The 8,360-nt window shown below is 36.9% G+C and overlaps 1 pseudogene; it reads left to right on the forward strand.

Annotated features, from left to right (window-relative positions):
* Positions 1–228: 228 nt before the first annotated feature.
* LOC119531061 lies at positions 229–3,800 on the forward strand (annotated as a pseudogene).
* Positions 3,801–8,360: the final 4,560 nt, after the last annotated feature.

Consider the following 8,360-nt stretch of genomic DNA (forward strand, 5'->3'; position numbering starts at 1 on the left):
AAAATAAAATTGGCTTCAGTAAATAACTTAGAAATTGACACCTTAATACCAGTGCTTTATTTATTTGATAAATTCTGAGAAGGAAAATTTCTAGGTAAAAGTGTTTGCTTGTTTTCAAATTTAATAGGGGTCCTAGAGCTGCCACCAGAGAGTTTGCATCTAACCATTGCTCTGCAGACGACGCCCGCTCCACGTGTAGTCCTGGTTACTTTCTGTTCCAAGTCTAAAATGGCAGCTTTCAAGGATCAGTTGATTCAGAAATTTTGTTAAGAAAGAACAGACCCTTCAGAATAAGATTATAGTTGTTGGGGTTGGTGCTGTCAACATGGCCTGTGACGTTAGTATCTAATGAAGGAAAAGGCAGATGAACTTGCCCTTGCTGAATGTCATAGAAGACAAATTGAAGGGAGAGATGATGGATCTCCAACATGGCAGCCTTTACCTTAGAACACCAAAAATTGTCTTAGGCAAAGACTGTAGTGGGACTGCAAACTTCAAGCTGGTTATCATCACAGCTGGGCCACCTCAGCAATAGGGAGACAGACCTCTTAATTTGGCATAGCATAATGTGAATAGCTTTAAATTCATCATTTCTAATGTTGTAATAAACAGCCTGAACTGCATGTTTCTTGTTGTTTCCAATCCATTGGATATCTTGACCTATGTGGCTTGGAAAATAAGTGGCTTTCCCAAAAACCATGTTTTTGGAAGTGGTTGTAATCTGGATTCAGCCTGGTTCCATTACCTAATGGGGGAAAGGCTGGGAGTTCACCCATTAAGCTGTCATGGCTGGGTCCTTGGGGAGCATGGGGACTCTAGTGTACCTGTATGGAGTGGAGTGAATGTTGCTGGGGTTTCCTTGAAAAATCTGCATCCTGATTTAGGCACTGATGCTGATAAAGAATAGTGGAAAGGGGTTCACAAGCAGGTGATCGACAGTGTTTATGAGGTGATAAAACTGAAAGGTTACACCTCCTGGGCCATTGATCTGTCTGTGGCAGATTTGGCAGAAATTATAATGAAGAATCTTAGGTGGGTACATCCAGTTTCCACCATGATTAAGGGTCTTTATGGAATAAAAGATGATGTCTTCCTTAGTGCTCCTTGCATCTGGGAACAGAATGGAATATCGGTGTTCTAGTTTACTAATGCTCCTGGAATACAAAACACCAGAAATGGATTGGCTTTTATAAAAGGGGGTTTATTTGGTTACAGTTACAGTCTTAAGGCCATAAAGTGTCTATCAACAAAGGGTTTCTACACCGGAGAAAGACCATTGGCATCCAGAAAACCTCTGTTAGCTGGGAAGGCACGTGGCTGGTGTTTGCTTGCTCCCAGGTGGCATTTCAAAATGACATTCTCCAAAATGTCTGCATCAGCTTCCAACAGCTGTCTTCAAAATGTCTGCCTCAGCTCCAGCTAGCTATGAGCTCCTTCTGTCTGAGTTTTGTAGTGCTTCAGTAAACTAAACAAGGCCCACACTGAGTGGGCAGGGCCATGCCTCCATGGAAATTATCCAGAGTTATCACCTACAGTTGGGTGTGTCACATCTCCATGGACACTGAACCAATAGGTTCCAACCCAATCCACACTAACACGTCTGCCCCCACAAGAATGCATAAAAGAATATGGCTTTTTTCTGGGGGACACAAATATACAAATGGGCACATTCTACCCCCTGGATATCAAAAAAACATTCTTTCCAAATACAAAATACATTCATCCTATCACTATATCACAAAAAGTTAAATCATTTCAGTAACGATAGGTAAGTTCAAGAGCCCATCAAAATCAGTTACAAGCATGGTCTATCCAAAAGCAAAATTGCCCTCTGGCTGTGGACCTGTGAAACTCAGAAAAGCTATCTGCTTCCAATATACAAAGGAGGGACATTCATAGGATAAACATTCCCATTATCATAAGGAGAAACTGAAAGGAAAACAAATAATTCCTAAAGCCTGCAGGGCAAACTCCATTAGGTTTCAAAGTCTGAGAGTTATTAACAGAACTATATTGCATCCTTGGAGTTGGAGAGAGTGGGAGTCCAACCCTTTCCAAAGGCTTTCATGGCAGCCCTTTTCTCTCCAAATGCTGGGGTGAGTGCTGTAACATATCCACACATTGGGGAGACCACCTTTTTGGCTCCAACCTCCTCAAACATTGGGGCAGCACCCGAATTCTCTTCCACATCTGGGGCACATGCTCAACTCCTTCAGAACAGTGGGGTTGGTAGCCAGGCTCTCCCAAATTCCCTAGGAATGTGCTCACCCACTTTTGGGCCTGGAGTGGCAAAATTCTTCCTGAGCATTGGGGTGAAAGACCGCCCTCAATCTCTGGGGTAAACTCACCCTTTCCATGCATGTGGGCCACTCCGCTCTCTCAGCTGGAGACCTCTTGACTCCAGACCTCAATCGCCATGGCTCTGTCTTTAAAGACATTTTTCCTTCAATTTGTTCCTTGTCCATCTCCTCCAGTCCAGATCGACAGAAGCTCCATCCATAAAGATGTCACAGAAATTCTGTTGGCTTCGCATGAAGCACACGGGGGTCAAAGTCGTCAGACAATAGGACTTTCCACAAATCTTTTCTGGATAATTCCGTCTCCAATTCTGGCTTGTACTGAAATGGTGGTCTGGTTCCATGTTTGGTTAAATCCTCACATGGGGCTGAAGCTTCTGAGATTCCACCCCCTGGAAGCCAGGAATTTTCTAAACCATCAGTTTCTGGTTTTTTTGAACCCAAGAATTCAGTTCTTAGCTTATCTCTCTCCACTCGCATTTTACTATATGCTGCAAGGAGAAGCCATGCTATATCCACAACTTTTAGTTTCACAACCTCATCAGTCAAGTATCCCAGCTCACTGCCTTCAAATTCTTCCTTCTGTCTGGCACCAGAACTCAATTCTGCCAAATTCTCTGCCACTTTAAAACAAGGATTGCCTTTCTTCCAGTTTGCAACAACACATTCATTGTTTCTGCTCAAGCCCTCATCAGAAGTATCTTTAGAGTCCATATTTCCACAAACAGTCCCTTCAAAGCAGTTTAGGCCTTTTCTATCAAGCTTCTCACAATTCTTCCAGAATCTTTCCCCCTATCCATTTAAAAAGCTGTTCCAACATGTTTGGTACTTGCAAACTCAGCAGCACCCCACTTCTCTGGTACCAAAATCTATTCTAGTTTTCTAATGCTGCCAGAATACAAAACACCAGAAATGGATTGGCTTTTATAAAAGGGGGTTTATTTGGTTACAGTTACAGTCTTAAGGCCATAAAGTATCATCAACAAAGGGTAGCTTCACTGGAGAAAGGTCATTGGCATCCAGAAAATCTCTGTTAGCTGGGAAGGCATGTGACTGGCATCTGCTTGCTCCTAGGTGGCATTTCAAAATGGCATTCTCCAAAATGTCTGCATCAGCTTCCAACAGCCATCTTCAAAATGCCTGTCTCAGCTCTAGCTAGCTATGAGATCCTTCTGTCTGAGCTTATGTAGTGCTCCAATAAACTAAACAAGGCCCATGCTGAATGGGTGGGGACATGCCTCCATGGAAATTATCCAGAGTTATCACCTACAGTTGGTTGTGTCACATCTCCATGGACACTGAATCAATAGGTTCCAACCCAAGCCACACTAATACATCTGCCCCCACAAGAACGCATAAAAGAATATGGCTTTTTCTGGGGGACATAAATATACAAACCGGCACACTCAGACATTGTCAAGGTGAGTGACTCCTGAAGAAGAGGCCCATTTGAAGAAGAGTGTAGGTACGCTTTGGGGGATCCAAAAATAGCTGCAATTTTAAAGTCTTCTCATGTTTTACCACTTCACCATCTAGGATGCAATAGGCTTTTACTTGGAGGTTGTGCATGTTGTCCTTTTTATCTGATAAAAACCAGTGATATTAAGATGTCCTAGGGAAAACATCAGTTTCTTAAAGTTAGAAGTAGGAATGGTTCATAAAACCTTACAGTATATCCTGTTGCTGGAGATGATACTTATCTTGGGTGGTACCAAATTGGTTAGTATAAAATAGTTCACCTCTGAGGCACCAGTGCCAGTGTTGCACATGTTGCAGTTGCCTTTCAAACCAGAAGAATGGTTACTTTGTGTTATATACCTTCTGGTTCCTTCATCTAACATGCCTAGTCAAATTTCTTTCCCCCTAATCAATCACATCCTGGAGTCCAATGTGTAAATCCAACATTGCATGTTTTGTGCATAACTGTTCTAAAGGATCTTATTTGGTGTACCAAATGTATCAAAATGGTGTACACTGCCACGTAATGTGAAAAGAAAGATCTACCTGTAAATAATGCAAACAACTATCCAAAAGAGACATGCCATTTGTGTGGGTTTGGATGTATTATGTCCAATATCTCTGATGCAGTCTTGTGTGGGCAGGAAACATACTGGTGTTGATTGGGTTGGAGACTTTTGATTGGATGTTTCTGTGGAGATGTGATCACTTAACTGTGGGTGAGATCTTTCATTGGATAATTTCTATGGAGGTGTGGCCCTGCCCATTAAGCAAGGGCCTTGATTAGTTTACTAGAGCACTATGTAAGCTCGGACAGAAGGAGCAAGCTTGCTACAGTCAAGAAGGACACTCTGAAGAATGCACATGAGCTGAAAGAGGGCCGGCAGATGAGAGACAGTTTGAAGACAGCCACTGAAAGCAGACTCGTGCTCCAAAGAAGCTAAGAGAAGACAAACACCCCAAGAGCAACTGAGAGTGACATTTTGAAGAGGAGCTGCAGCCTAGAGAGGAAAGTCCTGGGAGAAAGCCATTTTGAAACCAGAACCTGGAGTAGACTCCAGCCACGTGCCTTCCCAGCTAACAGAGGTTTTCCAGACACCATTGGCCATCCTCCAGTGAAGGTACCCAATTGTTGATGCATCATTACCTTGGATATTTTATGGCCTTAAGACTGCAACTGTGTAATCAAATAAACACCCTTTATGAAAGCCAGTCCATTTCTGGTGTTTTGCATTCTGGCAGCATTAGCAAACTAGAACACCATTTAAAGCAACAAATAAACCATGAACAGTGAAAAAAAATTAATAGGTAACACAGACTTAATTGCATACAGATTATCAATTCACAGTCTATCAGCATTTTGTAAGATTAATGGTGTATCTCAATATTGTCAACTTTTATTAAACATTCATACATTTTTTACCTTTTACTACCAATTAGTTTGCACATTTTCCTATGTTTATTATGTAATTTTATTTCTTCTTCACTGTATATCCTTTTCATAAAATTTGGCCAGTTTATATGGCCTTCATTTTAATATTATTCTCAATGTATAAGATTTATTTAGATGCTGACCATGCATGCAGTTATTTCCACACATTAATTCCTGATGTGATGGCTTCATTGAAAAAATCTCAATGACTTTGAAATCCCATAAGATGAATGGAGCCTGGTCCTTTAATAACTGCTTGAAGGAGAGCCATTCACTTGTCAGGAATATCTGTTTGGAGATTGATGTGTGCAAGGTTAAGTTCTGTTGTTTTAAGACACTGACTTTTTTTTCTGTTACTGAAACTTGATTGCCCTGCCTGACACATTCAAAGTATAAAAGATTTTCTTTGAATCAATCAATGGTTTGCTTTATGGCATCGGTGTTTCTGATGTTATTTGAAAAGTTTTCCATTTTCATGTGATTCTAAAAAATGTTCTCCAAGAATTTCATCTATTTGGATCATTTTAATTTTTCATATCAATCTTTAATGTAACTAGATTCAGGATTTTTTTAACTATGATATGTAACATGGATCCAAACTTTTTTTTTGTATAGGAAGATTCAATCATGCCAATATCATAAAATAAGGGAAAATAATTTTCCACCAAGTTTTAATGCCTTCTTCAGTATTTTTAAAATCCTACCACATACTATCATCAGTTTCTAGACTTCTAAAAATTTTGTGTCAGTAAAATATTTTACAGGACTCCAAACTTTTTGTTTTTGTAATCCTATCACTAAAGTCTAAGGGATCTCCACCCACATATTATTCATAAATTGTATGAACAATTGTGCAAATATTTTATATATATTATGAAACATAAAAATATTAAGTAAACAAAAATTATAAAAATTTATAAACAATTTCAGCAATTAATGGATATAATTATACAGAAATAAAGAGTAATACATCTTTAATTTTATATGTTCAATATTTTTAAATTAATTTTACAAAGATGAAAGTTTGCCTTCAACTTAAGAGTGAAAACACAAAAAGTGAAAATAAAATCAGAATTCAGGTCAGAAAGAATTTATTTTTGGTAAGTTAAAAGAAAAGAAATAAAGGAACTTTGGAACAAAGAACATGCAATACTGTACACAAATTTTTTCATCCTTTTTCCTTATCAAAAATTACCTCTACAGAATTATGAATTGATTAAACTGGAAAATAAATTACAGATCATGGAGCCAACACCTCAATGAAACCCAGAAATTTTATGTAATGTTTATGAGTCAAGCATTGCTTATTTTAAATTGTTCTATAAATATAATTAATGATTAGCAGAAGATAATTAAAGAAATTGATTGGGTCTGATCATTTCATATCTGTTTCTCTCTATATATGTGGATGTGTGTGTGTGTGCATGCATGTGTGTATGTGTATGTGTGTGTCTTTGCATTTTTAAGTAGACTGTCTCCATGAGATCAAAATGTATGAGTCATACCCTTGGGGATGATTAATAGTGAAGACACCTATGATGTGCAAACAAATACAACTTAGTGGAAGAATGCAAAACCACAGTAAATATTTCTGTATTTGCTCTATGGAAATTATTTTTAAATATTGATGACTAAAGGCAAATTGTAAACATAAGCTACTTGAAGACTCGTTAATGTTTGGTATAATTTTTTCAAAGGGTTTTTGGTGGTTATTAATTTGTCATTGACATCAAATAACAACTAGAGTAAACTTTCATTGAAATATTTAACAAATGACAAATATTTATCAAACACTATAAACCATTTCATTCTTTAAAAAATTTTTAGCATCTGGTATAATTAAAAGCACAGAGTTTGAGTATAAGAACAAAATTATGAGCCAATAAAAAGGCATGATTCCTGTCCTTATAAACATCACAGACAGACATTATTCTAATCACAAAAATAAATTCAAAATTGCATTTTGAATGTGACTTATACCACATTGCTGTTTAGTTTGTACTTCCTTGTTGAGTGTATTTTCATGCATCCATCATCCATTTGGAAATCCTCTTTGAGAAGTGACTGTTCCTATCCTTGTCCCAGTGATCTTTAATGTTGTTGATCTTTTTCTTATTCATTTATAAGATTTATACATACATTGGATACTAACTTTTGTTGGTAATGTGTGTTTCTCCATTGTAAATTTTATTTTTCATAAAACACATCTAATCCTTTCCATAAAATAAATATTTAATAAATAATGGATAAGTAATATTTAATAAATAATTTAGCATCATCATTAATTTAAATCTTTCCTGAATGCATTATAATATAATTTCTGTCATATAATAAATATGTCTTTTTAAACTATTTTGCTCCATTAGTCTATTGATGCAACTTGTGTTATTGACAAACTTTTAAGTCATTATAGCTTTATAAATGTTGATTTACAAATGTGCACTCCTGTGCATATCTGCTTCTTAACTTATTCTACATCTATTCTTCTTTTCTTTCTTTATTTTTCTTCCTTCTTATTCTCCACTTTCTCTCTATTCTTCTCATTTCTTCTCTTCTACCTCCTAAATCTCAAATAAGCACATGAAATCACTAACCATGAAGGAAATAAGATATCACTACATACCTATCAGAATTGCTAAAATTAAAAAAAAAAAAAATAGTTCCAACACCAAATACTAACAAGAAGGCAGAGAAAATGGATCATCTGTTGCTGATGGGAATGTTAAATGATACAGTCATGCTGGAAAATAATTTAGCACTTTCTTATATAACTAAACATGTAATTACCATATGACCCAGTAATAGCCCTCTTGAACTTTACACTAGAGAAATAAAAAAAAAATATTCACAAAAAAACTTGTACACAAATGTTCATATCAGTGTTTTTCATGATAGGCAAAAACTGGAAACAGCCCAGATGTCCTTTAATAGGCTAACAATGAAGAAAACTGAGATGCATACATACCATGGAATCCTGGAATAATATTCATCAATAAAAAGGGTCAAACTATTTACACATGAAACAACCTGGATGAATATCCAGATAATTATACTGAGTAAAAAACAATTTTCCTAAAATGTTAACTGTGTGACTCCAATTATATAACATTTTGAAATTACATTACTTTAGAAATTAAGATATTAGCTGTTTCTGGGGGTGGGAGAGAAGCAAA

Source organism: Choloepus didactylus, chromosome 1 (genome assembly GCF_015220235.1).
Source record: "Choloepus didactylus isolate mChoDid1 chromosome 1, mChoDid1.pri, whole genome shotgun sequence".
Lineage (NCBI taxonomy): Eukaryota > Metazoa > Chordata > Mammalia > Pilosa > Megalonychidae > Choloepus > Choloepus didactylus.